Here is a 22,379-nt window from a genome sequence, read left to right as displayed (position 1 = left end):
GACAGACTTTGACATGTATTGTGATTGACAATACCATGGAGAAGCTTCTTTCTCTCTCCTCTTACACTACCCATAGCACTGGATAGGCCCAAAAAAACACCAAAGATGTAATCAGATGAGTAAGTGTCATGTCTTAAAATGCAAACACTTGTGGAGAGTTAAGATATTTACTGCCACTCAGCTCTGTATAAGGAGATGTATTCTTTCTATGGCCAAGCTCATTCATTCCAAACATGAGGACCATTGACTCTTTGGGGGCCACAAAAGTCAATTTTCAATAAATCTGTGTCTACACTAAGCCTTGAATGTAGAGTGAATAAATAGCATGTCTCAAAAACATATGTGCTACCGTATTTCAAATATATATAGATAGATAACATTGAGATGGACAAAATGTGAATTTGTTTAAAACCCAATGGAATCCAAAATGTCTTTGGTCATCATATATTTTTTTCTCTTTTTTTTTAATGTTTATTTATTTTTTTGAGAGAGAGGGACAGAGTGCAAGTGAGGGAGGAGCAGAGAGGGAGACACAGAATCCGAAGCAGGATCCAGGCCCCAATCTGTCAGCACAGAGCCCAACGTGGGGCTCAAACTCACGAACCACAAGATCATGACTTGAGCCAAAGTTGGACGCTCAACCAGAGCCACTAAGGCACCCCAGTCATCACATATTTTCTTAATTGATGAATTAATAAAAGTATAAAACCCTTCATGAAGGATGTCAAAATTTGGAAATTCCTTCTAATCATCTGGGAAGGTTGCACCTCACTCCTTTTACTGGTTGCATAATGTTCCATGATACGGATATACTGCATTTTAATCAGCCACTTCCATATTGGTAAGCTTTCTCTTTGGCCATTTGACCAAAGTTCCCTTGGCCAGTGCAAACAATGGTACAATAAACATCCCCCAGCACACGACCTTACAAATGGGCAATTTTTTTTTTCTTTGAGGTAGATTCCCAGGAGTGGAATTTCTGAGTTAAAGGGGAAGTGCATTTTAGGTTTTAATAGATGTTGCTCTGTTGCCTTTTAGAAAGATAGTGAAGCTGGAAAGTCCCACACACAGTGTATAAGAGAACCCTATTCCCCACATCCCTACCAGCAGTGGGTTTTATGTTGCCAATCCAATAGATACAAAGTCATATTTCATCTTTATTTTCATTTGAATTTCTTTTACTGAACATGAATTCGAGCATCTTTTCATTATGTTTGTTGACCACTAGGCTTTTGTTTTCTTGTGATTTTTTTTTTTAATTCTAATCTTCTCTGCATTTTTCTATTGAACTGTTTGTCTTTTTCTTGTCACGCTATAAGAAGTCTCCACGTTACAGAATTGTCCCGTGTCTGACGTTGCTCACTCCTACCTCTCAACTCACTCTCTGTCATATTAATCTTTTCTTTTCTCCACAGTAATTACCACTGTTTGAAATTATTTTGTTAGCTGTTTGTTTCTTGTCTGTCTCTCTCAACATAAATCTCATGAAAACAGAAAATGTCTCCTTTGCTCTTCTGTATCCTTTGTCGATGACAGAGCATAACACAAGATAGGCCCTCAACAATATTTGTTGGCAAAACAAATAAATGAATGGTGGCCAAAGAGTTATTCATAGATTCATCCAACATAATGCTTGATTCGAGGTACTATGGAATTGAGAGAAGAGTAAAATGAATTGTGAATTGGAAGATAGGTAGTGATTAGGTGGTAGAAATCTTACATGTTAAGTGAAGGAATTTTCACATTTTTTTACAGGAAATGTGGAGTCATCAAAAGCTTTTCAGCACGGGGGTGACACAATGAAATTTATGATATAGGAAGAACACTCTGGTGGCAATGCCATGAATTAATTATAAGGGGAAGAGAAGTTTTATTAGTAATGGTCCTTCTCACAGCTCTAAAATAACTTGTGCCAAACCAGTCCAAGTGTATTTTATGGACAGCATCTTTAATAGAACTAGCAGAGTCAGCACACATTTCCCAAATCAGATGACAGAACAGACACTCTAAATTTTATCCATTATCTTTTGCTGCCCCAATTCTTTATGCTAAAGGATAAAAATCATATGAGTTGCATTAATTTCCTCAATAAAGTGGATGCTTAAATTGATTGAGAGTTATGCTCATTTTCTGCCAAATTATATCAGCCTCCTCTCATAATCCAAAATTTCTGAAAATGTTTCTGAGGAATTTTGTGTGCCAAGTACTGTGCTTGACCTATCCCTAAAGTGTGTTTAAGACTAATTAGCTAGATTGGTATTAGGAAATACCATCACCTGGTCTTAGCCTGTCACCTTCCCTAGCAAGGGTCAATGTATATGCATGGTAAAGTTTTACCTGTATTAAGCCAAGACAAGGGAAGATATTTGTCTTCTTCTTTTGTTAGTTTAATAAATCTCAGAGAATACTCTTTGGTGTGAATTTTCCAATCTGAACTGGATATTGATCAACTAAAGTGGTTATTTGGCACATCTCCCTTTGGACAGGTGGTAGTGCTATCTTCAAGCATCATTTGATTCTCCTTGCATGATTAAAGAATGGCTCCTCTGATGAGGTGAACCACACTTTATTGACAGACTATAATATAGTTAAAAGGACATGGCTTTGGCGTCAGATATAACTAAATTCAAATCTCCACTGTGCTACTTACTAGTTGAGTAATATTCATTCAGTAAATGTTTGGGAACTATTTTATACCGATTATTGGTCTAGACTCTAGAGTTTGAAAAACTCTGACTGTAAGGACCCAGCAGTTTAGCAGGAGGGATAGACAAGGAAATAAACCTTGTATAATAGAGGAAGGAATTAGGAGCAAAAAGATGATCAGAGAGGGCAGGTGAAAGAAAAGGCACCCAGACCAAAGCAACATAAGGAACAAAAGTATAAATGCATGCCTAAGAATGATATGCTTGGTGACCCAAAACACTGAAATATGGCATATTTATATATAAAACTCTGTGAGAACAAACAACTTGTTTGTTTTCACCACTGTAATTCCTGGCACCCAGGGCAGAGCCTGATACATACTTGCAGCACAATAAATATTCAGTGAAAAAATAAATCTCCGTGGGGCACCTGCGTGGCTCAGTCGGTTGAGCATCTGACTTTGGCTCAGATCATGATCTCATGGCTCCTGCGTTTGAGCCCCGTGTCAAACTCTGTGCTGACAGCTCTGAGCCTGGAGCCTGCTTCAGATTCTGTGTCTCCCTCTCTCTCTCTGCCCCTCTCCTGCTCATGCTCTGTCTCTCTCTCAAAAATAAATAAACATTAAATTAAAAAAATTTTAACATATATATAATTTTTAAATATATATTTATATATATAAATCTTTAAATATAATATATATACAGTATATGTATATACCATATATATGGTAAAAGATGTGTTGGAAAGTGGTGAGAGATAAAGGTAGAGAAACAGGCACCAGGCAGATTATGGTTGGGGTTGTATTCCAAGATGAGAAATGTTAATTTTTATTCTATACCCAAGTATTTTCCAAACTTGCCTAAGAATTAGAGTCATCTGGGCTAACAGACACATGAAAAAAATGCTCAACATCACTCATCATCAGAGAAATACAAATTAAAACCACAATGAGATACCACCTTACACCTATCAGAACGGTTGATATTAACAACTCAGGCAACAACAGATGTTGGCGAGGATGCGGAGAAAGAGGATCTCTTTTGCACTGCTGTTGGGAATGCAAACTGGTGCAGCCACTCTGGAAAACAGTATGGAGGTTCCTCAAAAAATTAAAAATAGAATTACCCTATGACCCAGCAACTGCACTATTGGTATTTATCCAAGTGATACAGGTATGCTGTTTCAAAGGGGCACATGTACCCCAATGTTTATAGCAGCACTATCAACAATAGCCAAAGTATGGAAAGAGCCCAAATGTCCATCGATGGATGAATGGATAAAGAAGATGTGGTATACATATGCAATGGAGTATTACTCGGGAATCAAAAAGAATGAAATCTTGCCATTTGCAGCTACGTGGATGGAACTAGAGGGTATTATGCTAAGTGAAATTAGTCAGAGAAAGACAAATATCATATGACTTCACTCATATGAGGACTTTAAGACACAGAACAGATGAACACAAGAGAAGGGAAGCAAAAATAATATAAAAACAGGGAGGGGGACAAAACATAAGAGAGACTCTTAAATATGGAGACCAAACTGAGGGTTGCTGGAGGGGCTGTGGGAGGGGAGGATGGGCTAAATGGGTAAAGGGCAATAAGGAAGATATTTGTTGGGATGAGCACTGGGTGTTATACACAGGATATGAATCACTGGAATATACTCCTGAAATAATTATTGTACTATATGCTAACTAACTTGGATGTAAATTAAAAAAAAAAAAAAAAGCATTAGTCATCTGAATTCTGGATCACTGGTAAAAATACAGATTCCAGTCCTCTTCTCATAACCAAACCTAAATCTCTAGAAAAGAGGTCAGGAAATCTGTATTGTAGTTAGTACTGATGTGATTCTAATGATTATGTGTTTGAGGACACTGAGTAAGGCAAAAGAGCATGAGGGTCTGATCCAAGACTACAGGATTCATAGAGGAAATGAGGAAACAAATATATCATATGCTGATTAGTTTGACTTGTCAAAACCCAGTGATCATTCGAGAATAGTAATGAGAGAGGCATCTAAGTTTCCAATTTGGGTCCCTGGATTAAGTTGTTGTCAAGAAATAGAGTAAAGAATGCCAGAAGAAAAACTGGTTTGGAAGAGAAGATAATAATTTTAGACAAGTTAAATGTGAAGTGCTTGTTGTAAAACTGGGGGTAAGGTCCATAAGGTATGAGATAAATGGAACTGGATCTTAAGAGAAAAATCTGAGCTTAAGTTATACAATGGGAGAGATCAGTTTTTAAAAGATGTAATGTCATCATCTGTTCAGATTGTCCCAATAATTCATGCTATGAAATCTTGCCATATGGTATGGCTCCAATGGTGTCCTGGCAAATGTATCAACTGGCTTTCAAGGGTGGGGGGTGGGGAAGCCCTAATTTGTAGCATTTGTCAATTTTTCATGTTGTGAATACCCCCACCATGGAAGTTTTCAAGCTAGCAAACACATCACTGAATATGAGATTGGGAAGGGATGTGCACAATTGGTTCTCATCAGTCAGTAGAAATGGATTTCAGCACACAATTGCATAGTCCCTTTGCCCCCTCCCCCAGAAATGCACCCTAATGAGTCCTTACTCTAGTAAAAAAAAAAATTCCATCCTAGCAATAAACAGAATTCAATAAGAAGTCAAGCTCAGTACATTCAAGTAAAGTGATTTCTTCCCAAACATCCCATCTGTTCTTCACAACCCTTCCTAGGTTGCCACACTCTGCTCAGTGCCAGCTGGCACTCCCAAACAGCTGGGTAAAATCATTACTCATTGTCCAGATGTGTCATAATTCAGTCAGATCTGGCTCCTAACTCTATGGCACCTCCAACCTTCATCAGAGGAATTAGCTTAAGTGACCATTCTAGATCCACTGATTTAGGGCTCAAGTTCCAGGACTGTTGGATTCCAACGGCTAGCTACTGGTTAGGCTTACAACTCCTAGGTTCCCCTCACCTGCCTCACTCATTTTCCCATCACTATTTGGCTGAGAAAGTTCCACATCATTCATTTCCCTCCTACCAAGCCCTTTGGTAAAGAAGCCTTTGTAATCACTTCCTGAAGGTGGAGGGGGGTAGATTGAGAGGAGACAAAAGTTCAATAACTGGCTCTGCTTGTAATTAGTTCATGCTTTATAAAGAGACTGCAATTCTCTCTGATGTTATCTGGCAGGCAGGCAGAACATGTCTGATGTTTACCAAAATCTCATATCACAGTATCTCCACACTGCTTGTCTTTAGGACACAGCTAACAGATTATCTTTGCTTGGGTGCTTGTTGTGTGATATACTGTAATTTTCTTTCAGCATTTTAGAGATAGAATTCCTTTTTTTTAATCTCAGGTGTATCATTTCTTTTAAGACATCAGCTGACAGACTAACTATTGATTCTTTTAAAGCATCATTTCTTTTGGTAGCTACTTTTAAGGCTTTCTCTTTGTGATTATTTCAGCAGCCTTATTGTGATGCGTCTCTGTGTGGTTTTCTTGGTATTTATCATATGGTGGTTCATAGTACTTCTTGAATCTATGGCTTGACTTTTTGCATCAGTTTTGGGAAATTCTCAGCCATTATCTTTTCAAATATTGCTTCTTTTTATCCCTTTCTTTTTCTCCTCCTGCACGTGACTCCAGTTATACTTGTGTGAGACTGTTTTACTGTCCCACATATTACTTATGCACTTTTTGTAATTTTCATGTTTTTTTTTTCTCTATGTTTTAGTCTGGATACTTTCCTTCTGACCTTTCTTCCAGTTAATTAACTCACTCTTCAGCCCTTTCTAATCTGATATTAAACTCGTCTATTAAGTCCTTGGCTTCTATTATTGTATTTTGCAATTTTGTAACATCAGTTTATTTAATTTTTTATTAATTCCTGTTATCTGCTGAAATTCTCCACTTTGACATCTATATTCATGAACATCCATATCAGATAATTCTAATAATTATAAGTCTGTTCATATTGTATGCTTTGATTTTAGTCATATCTTGGTTTCCTAAGTAATTTTTTATTGAATGCACATTATTGGTCACATTGTATTGAATGGCATTATGTCTTAAAAAACTGTTATCTTCTTCCCAAGAGGATTTATGTTCACTTTGGGCAAAAAGAGTAGCAACAGCCCATCTTGATCTGATCAGGAATTAAACATACTCAAAGCTGGATTTCAGACGTTGAAAAGTCTTATCTAATTTGGGTTCTCTATTACTGCTAAGATGTAGCCATTTGGGAGCTTTGACTAAAAGCTTAATATGTTTACAAGAGCTCGGAACCCTATATATTGTCTTCCTAGCACTATGAGACTGCAAAAAGTAACTGCTTGGCTTCATAGCCTCTCAGCCTTCGACCTCTCATGAAACGACAAATACGTTGGTGTGAAAAAGCAATATGGAATATCAGATTCACTCTTCTGTGTTTCTCTTCACTCTGGGGTCTTGAGTCATCAAATCCTTATATTGAAACTCCAATATATGTATGTCTCTCTGCCCTATGAAACTGAGGAAAGTTCTAATCAACTTCTTTGCCTTTGGGTACAACTTCCTGAGCTTCATAGCTTTTTCTGCCATGCAGTTTATGAATCAACAAATAAGAGGAATAATGGCACGAAATTTTGGACTTGTCTCAGTATATTCTCTTCTCTCTGAGAAATTAGCCACTCAAGTCCTTGATTTATTAATAGCTCTTTGGTGCCTTCAAGTTGATTTTCTGCTCTGCTTTATCCAGGTTTTTTTTTATGTTTATTTATTTAATTTGAGAGGGAGAGAACACAAGCAGGGGAGGGGAAGAGAGGGGGGAGAGAGAGAATCCCATGCAGGCTCTGTGCTGTCAGCTCAGAGCCCAATGTGGGGCTTGAACTCACAAATCGTGAGATTGTGACCTGAGCTAAAATCAAGAGTCTGACACTTAACCGACTGAGCCACCTAGGTGCCCCTTATCCAGGTTTTCTAGTTGTTCTCTGAAGAAGATTGTTTGGCTATAAGGTAGTTCATAATAAGCAGAAATCCAAGATAGTGAAAAGTAGCGTGAAAACAAAGGACTTTCTCTTTCACATGAAATGAGGTATGAGAGTTGAATTAACGATTTGGCCTGAGCTACAAGAAGGACTGTGTTACAGGTTATGGGTTTGGAAAGAGCACATGAAAAGAAGGGTTGGCAGGGGACTATCAGGAGTAAATTTTGAGATGGTAGCTAAAAAAAATTAAGAGTGGCTATCCAAGAAGGATTTTGGAGTATGAGTCTGGAGTTCAGAGAAGAGGTACAGCCTGGAGATATAGATTTGGAAATCATGAGCATATGGATGGCATTTAAAACCAAGAAAGTAAGTGAGGTCACCAAATGTATGAGTGTTGATAGAAAAGAAAAAAGATCTAAAGAGTAAGTCTGGGGAATACTAACATTTATGTAGGTGTCAGGGAGATGAGAAGAAACCAGCAAAGGAAAATAAGAACTTAAAACAAGAGAGATTAAAGAAAACCCAGGTGAGCGAGATGTCCTGGAATCCAAATAGAGAAGCTATTTCAAGGAAAGGATAATAGATAGTATGTCAAATACTACTGAAAAACCAAATCAGATGACTGAAAAGTAACCTTTGGATCAACAACATGAAGTCATTGCTGACACTATGGGAGTCATTGGAAAGGTGGGAGTAAAAGTCTAATTACAATAAAATCAAGATAAAAACGGTGACAATGGGAAATTAATTCTTGCTTTCTATTTTATTGGACTTTCCAAAATAATCTCATCTAAAATTCGTCTTATTTCTTAGAACAGATTACATGATTTGTGTATTCACAAGGCACTGATTCTTTAAGCATACCTCCTTCAATGTAATCTTCAATACCTGTTCATGGCTGAAGACATGTTTTGCCCTAAAATAGTTAACAATCACATGTATGATGTAAAGATTTTCTATGGTTTCCAAATTCCCCAAGCTATTATCTGGGCCCTTGGGCAATACTGAACAGTAATGAAAAGAAAGTTACTTCTAGAACATGTACTACAACAAATACTTGTCCCATGAGGCTCTTCAACAGTTGCCTCTGCTTTCTCAATTCTAGACTTGCCCACACACAAATAACTCTTTTGAACTTTGGGGAAAAAGATGGAATGTCCTTGAACCTAACAATTCTGACACATGCATCATACTCTTCCCTTCTTCCTCTAGATAATATTTATTTTCTCAAATAAACAAAAATGAGGAGTGGTAAACTCACCGATTTCTTTTCACGTTCACCCTTCAAATATCCACCGCTAAGATAAGCCCCTAGAAGACCATGAAAATTTATCCTCCTTCTAAACGTCTGACTCAATATTTTAAACTCATTCAGGGTTCAAGGTTATTCTGGAGATCAGAATGAGAAACTGCCTTCATTCCATCTCTAACAACAAAGATGCCATTTTATGTGATTACTCCCTATCATACTTTCCATTAATTGTCTCCACAATATATGATGTGGTATATTGCTCAGGATATGCTAACCACTGGAACAAACATACCCCAAGTCACTGAATGTTATCAAGTATTTTCTTGCTTAAATAAATTCCAAGGTGGACATTCCTGGTCAGGTGGTTCTCCTGGGCAGCTTTTCTCCAAGCAGCATCTCAGAAACCCAGGCTGCTTCCATCTTGTGGCTTTAAGGTACCCTTGACATCTTTAGTCAGCAGATAAAGGGAAAAGAGAAAGGTTTGCACATAGAGTTTTGTGGCCAGTCCTGGAAATAACATGCATCACTTCCACAACATACCATTGCCCAAATATTGGTCACGTGATTTTAAACTAAGTTCAAGGGAAATGGAGAAACACATTTTTTCTTGTGTACTCAAGAAAAGGAAATATGATTGCTGAGCATTTAGTCAGTCTCTACTATAGACTTCCTTCTGGCCATTAAATTCTTATCATACTCTTCCTTTTATCTGCAAAGTACACTCACCCCCTCGCTAATAGGAACAACCCAAAGTCACACTCCATCATTACGTCTAGTTTAGAGTTCAGGATCTCCAGACGATGCACAGTCCTTCCAGCAGGACTAGTTATGGCTCCCCATGCTCTGGTAACCTATGAATTAAAAGATAAGCTTTCTGTCCACCACCACCACACACACACACACACACACACACACACAGCCAATATGCAATGTTGGAACTGAGGCACTGTAACAGTAACAAACACCCCCATTTACAAAAGGAACAAATGGAAAAGCCTAGAAGTCAAGTCCTTTGGGTAGAAAATGTGAAGGACCTGAAATGGTGATAGGAAAAGATGTTTGGTAAACTTTTTCTCATGTTTTCTAAGTGGAATGTCCCTTCCCCGTCCATCCTCTGTGGCTCTAGCCCCATCCTTTGTGAGCTTCACCTTGTCCACTATTCTCTTCGGCCACATGTGAAGGGGGAGAGAGGGGGCATGCCATTTGGGAGCACCGGAAGTCAGCCTAAAGTTTATGGAAATGTGGAGCTCCAATGGTTGTTTGAAGTCTGAAATGGCCAAAACTGATGTTTTTGTTTGTTTAGTTTGTGGTTTACTTGGAAATATAAATTTCTCAAAAGCTTAATAGTCTTCTGATCAATTTGCTTCCCAGCAGTTGTATGTGCCAGAAACCACCTTCAAAGATTTCCCCTAGACATAATTCTCAAATACGTTTTATCTCTCTGCTTTTTGCCACCATTCTGATCTCTCTCAATTTAATAATAGGCTATCTTGAGACTATAACTTTTGAATGGAGAATATCCATCCTTAAACTGATCTTTTTTGTGAATCACTTGATTCACCTGAAAATACTGACTGAGCTGCAAGTGTTCAAAATTTGTTTTTTTCTTTTAAATTCCATTTCCCACAGTTCAGATTCTACAAACAGCTGACTTTTCAACTTTGCAGAACTGCATTTCCAGACTCTCTCTATTCGCTTTCATTTATGCTTACAAACTTAGACATTTCTTTTTCAAGCTTTTTCTTGGCCAAACACAGCCAATAAAAACCCCACACCACTAGAGTTATGTTTCTCATTCCTTCTCCTGGAGTTCAATTCCAATAGGCACATGTTCTACCTTCCAAGCATTCATAGGGAAAAGTTTTACAAAATGTCTTACCACTGCATAATAAGATTACCATTTTTCCAGCTGCCAATTTCAGTTTCCTTACTGACCATGGCCAATTGCTAAGCCAATAACATATAGTTCAAATTTTTCTTATGAAAGAACACCACTTCAACATATAAACATTTGTATTTGAATAGGTTAACTGCTATAGCAAATGCCCCAAAATCTTACTGGCTTAATGTAATAAAAATATTTTTAAGTCCACTGTGAGTACTCTTGGTTGGGTGGTTCTCTTGAGTGGTTATCCTGCAAACTGATTTAGTAATCAAGTGCTTCTATCTCATGGCTTTGCCATTTCACAAGTTCAAGGTAATCCTGGAATAATCTGGCCAGTAGATTGGGGAGGTAAGAGTAATGTAAAAAGAGGATTTATGACCATGCCTAAAAATTATATACATAAATTCTGTACACATTTATTTTTCCAGAACTCTGTCACGTAGCCCCAACACAACATCCAAGAATTCTGGAAAATAACATCTTACCATGTGCCCAGGAAGAGGTAACAGGATTGGTGAGCATGTAGCCAGCTTTGAAGCATATGTAGCTAAAACCACAGATTAGTCCAATATTGGCAAGCAAGGATTATCCAATTCTAAAATATACAGCAGAGACATACAGAAAACTCAGCCCGAACCCTGAAAATGTATTTAATTAATATATTAGCTAAATGCATTGAGAATAGAGGCACATGGGTGGCTCAGTAGGGTAAGCATCTGACTCTTGATTTCGTCTCAGGTCATGATCTTACGGTTGTGAGATGGAGCGTGGCACAGTACCTACTTAAGATTCTGCTTCTCTCTCTCCTTCTGCCCTTTCCCCACTCGCTCACATGTGCTCTCTCTCTCCCAAAAAAAGAAAGGAAGAAAGAAAGAAAGGAAGAAAGAAATAAAGAGAAAAGAAAAAGGAAAGAAAAGAAAAGAAAAGAGAAAAGAAAAGAAAAGAAATGCATTGAGAATGTACTATTTTCCAGGAATTCTTCCAATTCTTTTATACTTGATCACTGGTTCTTAAAATAATCCTGTCAGATGGTTGTATTATTATACACATTGCATAGATGAAGAAACTGAGGCACAAATGGATTAGGCCTCACAGCTAATAAGTGGCAGGAGCAGAATTTGACTCAAGCAGCCTGGTTCTAGAGCACAGAATCATCCATTATAATATTCGGCCCTTTCTGATTTATTCATGAACTTCTCAGTTAGTAAGTTTAATACACTATTGACTAATGGCATATTGTCTCTTCTCCTCTCTGACCTAGAGAGCCATTTTCAGCCTTGTCTGTCTATTTGTTTGCACTGATTCTCTAGGACCTAGTCTTTTTTTTTTTTTTAAGGTCTATTGATTTATTTTTTAAAGTGCAGGGGGCAGGGAGGAAGAGAGAGAGTGGAAGAGGTGCAGAGAGAGAGGGAGATAGAGAATCTGAAGCAGGCTCTGCGCTGTCAGCTCAGAGCCTGATGTGGGGCTCAAACTCATGAACTGTGAGATCATGACCTGAGCTGAAGTTGGACGCTTAATGAACTGAGCCACCCAGATGCCTGTAGGACCTAGTCTTAATGTGTTTCTGTACTGTCCTACAACTCTGTTAGTGGAAATTTTGGGAATAGAGATTATCATCAAGTCTATAGAGTGGAAAAGGAAGAGGATAAAGGGAAAATACAAGCAGCACGTTCATTTACAGGGTAGTAAGGAGAAAAATCCAGCCCACACCTAACATTCGTCCGGCCTAGGACAAGAATACAAACAAAGGCCCACATTCCACGTCTAACACTTAAAAGTTATGAATTAAGCCAACACAATGGTAAATGAAACACACTTTATCCTTCTACCTTGAAAAATATATTATCATAACATTCTGGAATGCTAAATTGAATTTAGAATTTTTGGACTCAGAATTCCATGCTAGAATATGGTGCTTTGGAAAGGAGCTGGAGCCTGTGCCCCACCTTCTTTCTTTTCTCACCCTTGGATCTATCCTATACTACAAGAAACTGCTTGAGCACACAGTTGGGTCCCCTAGCATGCACATTTGAGCTTTGTCCATATCACTGTAGCAAATACTCACCCCTGTGTCCATCAAAAGGATGATCCAGGAATAGAAGTCTGGATGGGAAGTCAGCCTGTGATAGTTAAATAGAAAACTCCTGGGTCCCGAGTATCCAGACTAGGTAGAGGTGGTAGAGGTGGAACATAGATTCCAAGTGAGCACATCCCCTTGGCCCGAGTGAACCTTCCCACTATGGCGAAGGGTATACCATAGAAGGGCCAGAACAAGACTCTGAAGAGTAGGACTGAAATCCCTGATTTTCCCTCTGACCACAAAAAAGTAATAGGGATTTGATTTATTTTCCTGCTTCTGGCGGAGGCTTGAATTACAAATAATGTTAAAGAAGTTCTTTAGGCATAGGAAAATGATACCAGATGATAACTTAGAACTACACTAAGGAGTGTATCACCTGGGTGGCTCAATCAGTTAAGCATCCAACTCTTGATTTTGGCTCAGCTCATGATCTGGTGGTTTGTGAGTTCAAGCCTCACATCGGGCTCTATGCTGATGGTGCAGAGCCTGCTTGGGATTCTCTCTCTCTCCCTCTCTGTCCCTCCCTTGCCTGTGCGCTCTCTCTCTCTCTCTCTCTCTCTCTCTCAAAATAAATAAAATAAACATTAAAAAAAGAACTACACAAAGAAATGAATAATACCAGAAATAATAAATATGTGGGAAAATATAAAATATATTTTTCTCATATTTAGTTCCTTGAAATAGAATGGACTATTTAAAGATATACAATGAATACATTAATCTACAAAAAGCTAGAGTGGTTATTTTAATATCAGACAAAGATTTCAAAGCAAAAAAATATTTTCGGGAATAAAGAGAAATATTTCATAATACTAAAGGCACTAATTTACCCAGAGGACATACTAATCCTAAACTTAATGCACATACTAACAGAGCTTCAAAATACATAAAACAAAGTTGGCAGGACTGAAAAAGAAAAACAAACAAATTCACAATAATAGAATTGAAAAGGGATATAAACAAAATCAGTATCACAGTAGCAGTTCGCAATGCTCTTCTATCAATACCGATAAACAAGTAGATGAAAAATTTAAAGGGACTAAAATTACACAAAGTATGTTCTCTGATTATAACAGAATTAAACTAAAAATGACTAGCAAAAAGATATCTGGAAAAAATTCTCAAATAACAGAAATTAAATAATCTCTAAACAACACACGGGCCAAGAAAAAAATCGTGAGAGAAATTAGAAAATATTTTAAACTGAATAAAAATGCAAATATACAAAAATGTATGAGGTACAGCTAAAACAGCATTTAGAAAGAATTTTAGCATTAAATGTTTATATTAGAAAAGAATGTGTGTCAAATAATCTAAGATTCCATTTTTTAAAAACTAGAAAAAGACAGTTCAGTGAAACAGAATAGATGCCAGAAATAAACCCACAAATTTTTGGTCAATTGATTTCTGACAAAGGGCCAAGGTAGTTCAATTTGGAAAGGATAGAATTTTCACCAGATGGAGCTAGAACAATTGGATATATGTGCATCTATATCTATATCTATATCTATATCTATGTCTATCTATTTATTTCTATATCTATATCTATATCTATGTCTATCTATATCTTTCTATCTACCTATATCTATATCTATATCTATATCTATATCTATATCTATACCTATATCTATATATCTCACGATCCTCAACTCCCATTGAAATAAACCATACACCTAAATGTTAGATCTAAGACTACAAAACTTCTAGAAGAAAATGTAAGAGAAAATCTTATATCTAGAATATTTACAAACTCTTACAAATCAATAAAATAAAGAAAACAACCACTTTTTTAAATGGGCAAAAGATGTGAACAGAAACACTGTCAAAGAAGAATGACACGTGCACATAAGAGGGTGCTCAACTTCATTAATCATCAGGGAAATGCTAAGTAAAACCACAAAGAGTTGCCACAACACATTCACTAGATCAAAAAGGCTGAGTACTGGCAAGAAATGCGGGGAGATGGGAGCTCTCATAGATTGCTCACAAACGCAAGATGATATCAACCACTTTGGGAAACTGTTTATCATTTTCTTACAAACATCCACTCACCATATGATTCAAGTATCTTTTTGAAGATATTTACTTACCTACTTTCAGATATTTACTCCAGAAGAATAAAAAACATGTCCACACAAGGACAAGAGTTTACAGCACTTGTTCATAATAGCTCAAAACTGGAAACAACATAAATGTTCACTGCCTGGCATTTGAATAAAAATAACCTTATGCTACTCAGCTATAGAATATAACAAACAACTGATGGTAAACAATATAGATGAATCTCAAAACCACTATGCTAAGTGAAAGAAGCCAGATACAATCTTTTGCCTAAATACTGTATAGTTTCCATTTATATACAATTTAAAAAGATAAAACTATGACAGAAAGTTTAATTGTTGCCAAGGACCAAGAGAAGGGGGAAAAGATTGATTCCAAAGAGGCACAAGGACATTTTGGGCATGATGGAAATGTTCTATATCATGATCATGGTGGTGGTCACACGTCTCTATATATATTATCAAACCTTATCAAATTGTGCTCTGATCATTAACGAATGTTATTGTACATATATTATATCTTAATATAACTGATATTTTAAAATGTGCAGATGAAGCCCAGGGAAAAGATCCCTCTTGCCTAAGGGCAAGCAATGAAAATAGTCTAAGGGCAAGTCTAGGGCAATTGCCTCAAGTCTAAGGGCAGCAGTGAAAATAAAAACTAGTAAAAGAAGCTAAAAATGTGTAATTTGTAAGGTGAATAGAGACCCTGATCACTGTGTTCATAAAAGCCTAGGAATAACAACCGCCATTACATATCAATAACATGTAACATTGAATGAGGGTTTCTGTTTGTATTTGTTTTTGAGATGGTCAGTCAAGCAGAGCCACAGGAAGAGACAGAGGAGAGGTTCAGGAAAACAGAGTTTGTAATACTCACAGGTCCTAGAGACAGGAGACAGAGCACACCACCCAGCACCATCATGGAGAAACTCCAGAGTAGTCAGGAGGCAGCAGACAAGAAGTGGGGAGCACTTAGGCCATGGCCTCCATTGGGGTTTCTGCAGGAAAGGTGAAGAATGGTAAATAGTTTAGGACTGGCCAATTTAAATCATTGTAATGGGCTTGGGGCAATAGGGGTGGTCTCTACTTATCTAGTACCTGGCTCTGGGATAATTAAGGGAGAGGAATATTGCCTCCTGTGTGCAGGGACCAGATGCAGGAGGTGTGGCTCTGGGTTGGTTTATATATCAAGGCCATGCTCTTTACTGGGCCCTCGGTGACCTGTAAGAATTGGTTAGCCCAGGGAGAAGCAGTCTCTCCCCAACCAGGAAGGTTTTATTATTAAGATGTCAAAACAGGATACCATGCAGAAATAAAATACATACATATTTTCTATACCATGAACACTCTTCAACTTCTTGAATTAACTCTTTTAATCTTGATAACAACCATGATAGTGAGTCAAGTTCTTTAATGGGGGCACGGGCAGCAAGATGAAGACCACAGTGGCCTACGGTTTTGTGCTAATGCAGGTGTTTAGCTATTGGAAGGGTACAATTGAAGCCAGATTGCTGTCCATTAAGAATGAACTAGGAGTAGTGAAGAAGCAAAAACGAAGACTTTCTAGCAGACAAAGGCTGCTCCTTCAGAGATGTTGGCTATGAAGAAACCCAGTGATACAGAATTGCAATCAAAGAAGATTTGTTTCTTTAGGTTCTGAAGGTACTGAGATCTTTTTAAAAAGAAATGTTAATGTTTATTTTTGATAGAGAGAGAGAGAGAGAGAGAATGACAGAGCATGAGCAGGGGAGGGACAGAGAGAGAGGGAGACACAGAATCTGAAGCACGCTCCAGGCTCTGGGTTGTCAGCACAGAGCCCGACGTGGGGCTCAAACCCATGAACCATGAGATCATGACCTAAGCCAAAGTCAGACACTTAACCAACAGAGCCACCCAGGTGCCCCTAGGTTCTGAGATTTTTAACATGTTTATATAATAAGAGAAGGAAGCTGGGAAGATACAGATATTGAAAATATAGGTGGTTTGGGGGATATTTGATGAAAAAGGATACCTTAACCTATTTCTTGATCTGCAAAAAATAGTAAGCATAATCCTAACAGCAAAAATTTTGAAGATTAAATGCAATAAACTATGGCACATTTCACGTATATTTTAGCATAAAGCATTGTTCAATAAATGACCATTTTATTTATTCCACCTTTTTTTTCTTTTAATATCACACCACTACATGCTCCTTGAAGTTCAAACCAGCTGCAAAATGTAAACTGGCTATAACTTTGCCTCTTCAAGTTTTTCTATGAATCCTTTTTAAAAACAGTAGGGGCTGGGGGAGCCAGAGAACTTTCAAGTAAGTTCTTGACAACCTGATGGGTGTCAATGGCCACATCCAGATGCTGAATAAGAAATGAAGGATGGGAACAAATGCAATGCTTTTTGGGAATAAAGAGAAAGAGAGGAAAACAAACTGAAATAAGAGGACACCACATTAAGCCCAAGGAAGAGAATTTATTGAGTTTGCTATTGGAAGAGAATAACCGATACTTTCATCTCAGATGATTATAACATTAAACTAAACAGGCAAAATGTTGTAAGCATCCCTGATTGCCTTCCATAAGTGGCATAAGCGATGTAAATCAACAAAGCAGATGAACTAGGTGGGATTAACTGAACTATAAAAATGAGGGTAAGAGTGAATATTGGATTTTTATTTTTAAATTTAAATTACAGTAATAGCCTCGGGGACATATAAAAGCAGTCAGGAAATGTCAAAGATAAAAATGTTAATTAGAACAGGTGGCTTGTTCTTAAAGTAGGCTGCAATGCTGTCTCTTTCTTGACATTTGGAAACCTGAAATTCTTCTCTACCATTCACCCTTGACTAATATACGCTTTTGTTTAAAGAACAAAATCAGTTAAGGTAATGTTTATTTTTTAGAGTTTAAAGATTATGTCCTCTCTGGGGGTAGGCATCATGGAATCCAGCTCTGTAATTCAACCAAAGGTAAAATCTGTAAAAATATTTGCTTAAAATCCCCTGGAGAATATTCCATACCCCTCAGAGTAATATGCTGGAAGTCACTTTATTGCTCCCTGTATTAGCTGTCTTAGCATGGATGTGAGAAAGGGAGCTAGAGTTGCTAGTATGGGAACGTGTGTCATGAAGCACAGAGAGGGCACATTTCACAGAATGCAGGTCTGTGCATGGGTCCCATGCATAAGCAACATGGACTTACATGCCCCTCGCACATGGAAAGCATGCATACACAGGTGTGTGCGTGTCTGTGCAGTGTGTGCATAAACATGTTTGGAAGATCTAGTGAAAATACAAATTCTAGCTGCACCCATCTCAGTCCCCCTCTCTGTTCAACTTTATTAAGGGGCACCTGGGTGGCTGGGTTGGTTAAGTGTCTGACTTCGGCTCAGGTCATGATCTCACAGCCCATGAGTTCAAGTCCCATGTCGGGCTCTGCACCGACAGCTTGGAGCCTGGACCCTGCTTCTGATTCTGTGTCTCCCTCTCTCTCTGCCCCTCCCCCACTCACGCTCTGTCTCTCTCTCTCTATCTCAAAAATAAATAACCATTAAAAGAATTTTTTTTTAAAAAAGGTCTAGTGGTGATACCAGGAGTATACATTTTTAACTATCACCTCCAAGTAATTTTTATGCAAGGGGTCTGAGGACCATACTTACAAAAACACTATTATAGAGCAATTTTCAAGTTACTCACAATGAGGAAAAGAATGATATTGTATGAGTACCTTTATCTAAGCTACTAAGCAGAGTAAGGTAACCTAAGTGATCTGACTTCTGGGCCTCTGGGTTCCTTGAGGTGACACAGTCATTCTGTAATTAGAGGTCATATGAAATAGCCTCTTTCTCTACAGAAGTAATGTGTTGATTTAAATTCACATTCAGAGTAAAAATACCAACACCTGCATAGTCGGCACTTCCTATTTCTCGTGTGCTAGAGATAGATGTAAAGCTATTGAACACAGCCCTCCAAAGGGCTTGGCATCGACATTTCTTGATCTGTTTCATCACTAGTGACCTTCACCTCCGCTACACTTTATTATTCCACTCCCATGACCACATTCTACACAGTTTAGCTTCACCAAGCATGCTGGAACTCTGAAATCTTCCAATTACATATCCCCACGGTGACCGCAAAGCTCTGTCCTTCCACTCTGGGCTTCGCTGGGACCTCTGCTCCATGACTTATTTTTCTTTGCCTCATTAGACTCCTCCTGCCTTCACTTCTTTTCTTTTTCATTTTGGAGTTCATCATTTCAAAATCTTTGTTTGACACCAAAGCTATTACCTCTCTAGCTTTCATACTTCAAAAACACAGACCCTACACCAACCCAACTGAGCATTTTGTCAGTGCTAACACTGGGATATTGGCCTCAGTTAGAGACATTTGAAAAACAATGCCGACAGTGGCTACAATAAGTTCATGATTTATAAATGTCAGCTGGGTTCTCATACTTCTCCAAAAGCTTTCTTTGTTTTCTTAGTGCACACTCTCTCCCATTGTGCACTGTAGCTATTTCCCATCTTTGCCACTCTCTTCAAACTTCTTGACCCCTCACTCTCAGGGTGACTATTCACCTCCTATTTCATAGAGAAAATAGAACACACCAGACAAGAACCACTAAACTTTCTATTCCCAAACAACACATATGCCTACACCTGGTCCTGTTTTAAAAGGATTAAATATCCCTTCTTCTGTCCCCAGAGAATCCATCATTGTGTTCTATATGCCTTTTACTTCCATTATTTTGCAAAGTATTATCTGTGAAACACCAGCATTATTATCATCTTGGGGGCTTGACAAGATACAGGAGCCTCCATCTAGACCTGGGAATCAGCATCTCTAGATTTGGCATCAAAGAATTATGCATTTTTTAAATTTTTAGGTGATGTCTCTCTCAAATAGGAGAATGACTGACCTCTAGCCTCATCAGAGACCTACGATATTTATTTCCCCTCATCCCTAGGTCTTCAGTATCTCCCATCAGTACTGAAATTGGCATAGTTCTCTCATAAATTTTGGCTGCCTGCCTCCCCCCAAGCACTGGGACTCTTATTTTTCTCTTCTGTTTCACAGACATGTTTCTTGAAACATTTGCTTACTTTCCACACTTTCTAAACTAACATTTTCTTTTCAATCAGCTGCCCCCACTACCAACCAACATTCCTGTCTACTTGAACTATGTTGAAAGTCACTAATCACCATATTGCTGAATCCAGGAAGTGTGTTTCTGTCCCTATCTTACTTGAGCTGTTGGTAGCATTTGGTTCAAAAGACTGCCTTCCCTGGACTTCCCTGACATGATAGCCAATTCTTCTCTGCCCATCTCTTAAATTAGAGTGATACACACACACACACACACACACACACACACACACACATATTTCTGGGGAAATTCCATCCATTTCTATTGTCTCTAAATGTCATATATAATCTGATGAATAGAAAATCTTTATTCTAAGTCATATTTCTCTCTTGAGCTGCAATTCTACATTTCTACCTCACTCCCACACATTCACCAAGTCTATTCCTGTTCTGTTCTCTACCTGAATCACACCTGAGTATCACTTTTGACTCCTATTCCTCCATCACCTCCACATCTGATGAATCACCAAGTCCTATTTATTCTATCTCCTAATCTTTCTCAGATCTATTCATTTGTTCCCCTACATCTCACCCTGCTCTTCTCTTCCCTTCCTGAATAATCAGTACAAAAGCCATTAGGTGGGGCCAAGGAAGGTATGCAACAACATCAACATGTGGGCGGGCGGGCATGGAAGAAAGCTGCAGTGGCCCAGGGTGCCAGAGCAGGAGTGAAATGAAAACAACAGGGAGCTTCCAGCAGGGAAAGAGAGAAAACTAGATTGAACCCCTGACATGTTGGATTAGGAATCGGAGGTGTGGATTTAGGATTTTTAATATATACAGATATATGAAGAAATAAATATGAATGCAATACACACACATATAGGCATGTGTTTATGTCTAAACTTTAGTACTATTGACTACGAGGATCTTGGGGCATGATGTAGATGGTTATATCTATGGTCATGTAGAAAAATGTCTTTGTTTGTAGTAAATATACCCTAACGTGATCAAGGATGGTGGAACATTAAATAAGCAACTTATTCTCAAATAGTTAAGGAGAGAAAAAATCATTTGTACTATATTTGGAACTTTTCTGTAAGCTTAAGATTGCTTCTAGATAAAAATAAAGCAAATTAAAACAATAAAAATAAAGCAAATTAAAACAACAATGAGATGATGCTACACACCTACTACAATGTCTAAAATCTAGAGGATCATACATTTCAAAAAACCTATCCTTTTTATGTTAGTAATTAATAGATCTAACAGACAGAAAATCAATAATGATACAGTTGAACTGAATAGCAACACTGATCAACTAAATCTGACATTTTTTAAATACTTCACAAACAATATCAGGATACACATTCTTCTCAAGTTTGCATGGAGCATTTGCCAAGGTAGACCACATACTGGGCTGTAAAAATACACCTTAACAAATCTAAAAGAACAGATATCATACAAATTGTGCACTCAGACCACAGCGGAATTAAACTAGAAGTCAATGACAGGAAGACAACTGGAAAACCCAAAATATTTGGGAATTAAACAACATGGCTTTAAGTAACACATAGGTCAAAGAAAAAGCTTCAGGAACAATCTTAAAATTTTTTTTAACTAGTTGAAAATGAAAGTAAAATGTCAAAATCTGTGGAATGCAGCAAAAGCAGTGCTTAGAAGACAGTGTATAGCATTTAATGCATATGGTAGAAAAGAAGACAAATCTAAACTCAATAATCTAAGCTTCTGTGTGGGAAACTAGAACAAGAAGAGCATATTAAATACAAATTAAATAGAATAAGAGAAATAATAAAAATAGAGCAAACACCAATGAGGTTGAAAGCAAAAAATTAACAGAGAAAATCAATGAAATCAAAAGCTATGTCTTTGAAAAGATCAACAAAATGGATAAATCTCTAATGAGACTAACAATGAATAAAAGATAGAAGACACAAGTTACTATTATTAAAAATGAAGGGGCGCCTGGGTGGCTTGGTCGGTTAAGCGTCCGACTTTGGCTCAGGTCATGATCTCACAGTCTGTGAGTTCGAGCCCCGCGTCGGGCTCTGTGCTGACAGCTCAGAGCCTGGAGCCTGTTTCAGATTCTGTGTCTCCCTCTCTCTCTGCTCCTCCCCTGTTCATCCTCTGTCTCTCTCTGTCTCAAAAATAAATAAATGTTAAAAAAAAATTAAAAATAAAATAAAATAAAATAAAAATGAAACGGGGGCCATCACTACAGATCCCATGGGCATTAGAAGGATAATAAAAGAGGTACTTGGCTGGCTCAGTCCATGGAGCATGCAACTCTTGATTTCAGGATCATGAATTTGAGCCCCATGTTGGGCATAGAGCTTACTTTAAAATAAAAAAAGGGGGGGGGTCATGTGTGTGGCTTAGTCGGTTAAGTGGATGACTCTTGATTTTGGCT

The 22,379-nt window shown here is 37.9% G+C and overlaps 1 long non-coding RNA gene across 3 annotated transcripts in view; it reads right to left on the bottom strand.

Annotated features, from left to right (window-relative positions):
• Window positions 1–22,379, bottom strand: part of LOC125923380 (uncharacterized) — a 54,436-nt gene that overhangs the window by 14,784 nt on the left and 17,273 nt on the right. For 2 of the 3 annotated variants that reach the window (XR_007458013.1, XR_007458011.1), the window contains exon 3: window positions 15,749–15,869. This is a non-coding gene — a long non-coding RNA (uncharacterized LOC125923380). Of the gene's footprint in view, window positions 1–8,866; window positions 9,291–9,569; window positions 9,695–15,748; window positions 15,870–22,379 lie in introns of those variants that run through there. The other variant, XR_007458012.1, reaches the window with a different exon arrangement.

This window comes from Panthera uncia, chromosome B1, assembly GCF_023721935.1.
Source record: "Panthera uncia isolate 11264 chromosome B1, Puncia_PCG_1.0, whole genome shotgun sequence".
NCBI classification, from domain to species: Eukaryota; Metazoa; Chordata; class Mammalia; order Carnivora; family Felidae; genus Panthera; species Panthera uncia.
This window is presented reverse-complemented; position numbering and strand designations above follow the sequence as displayed.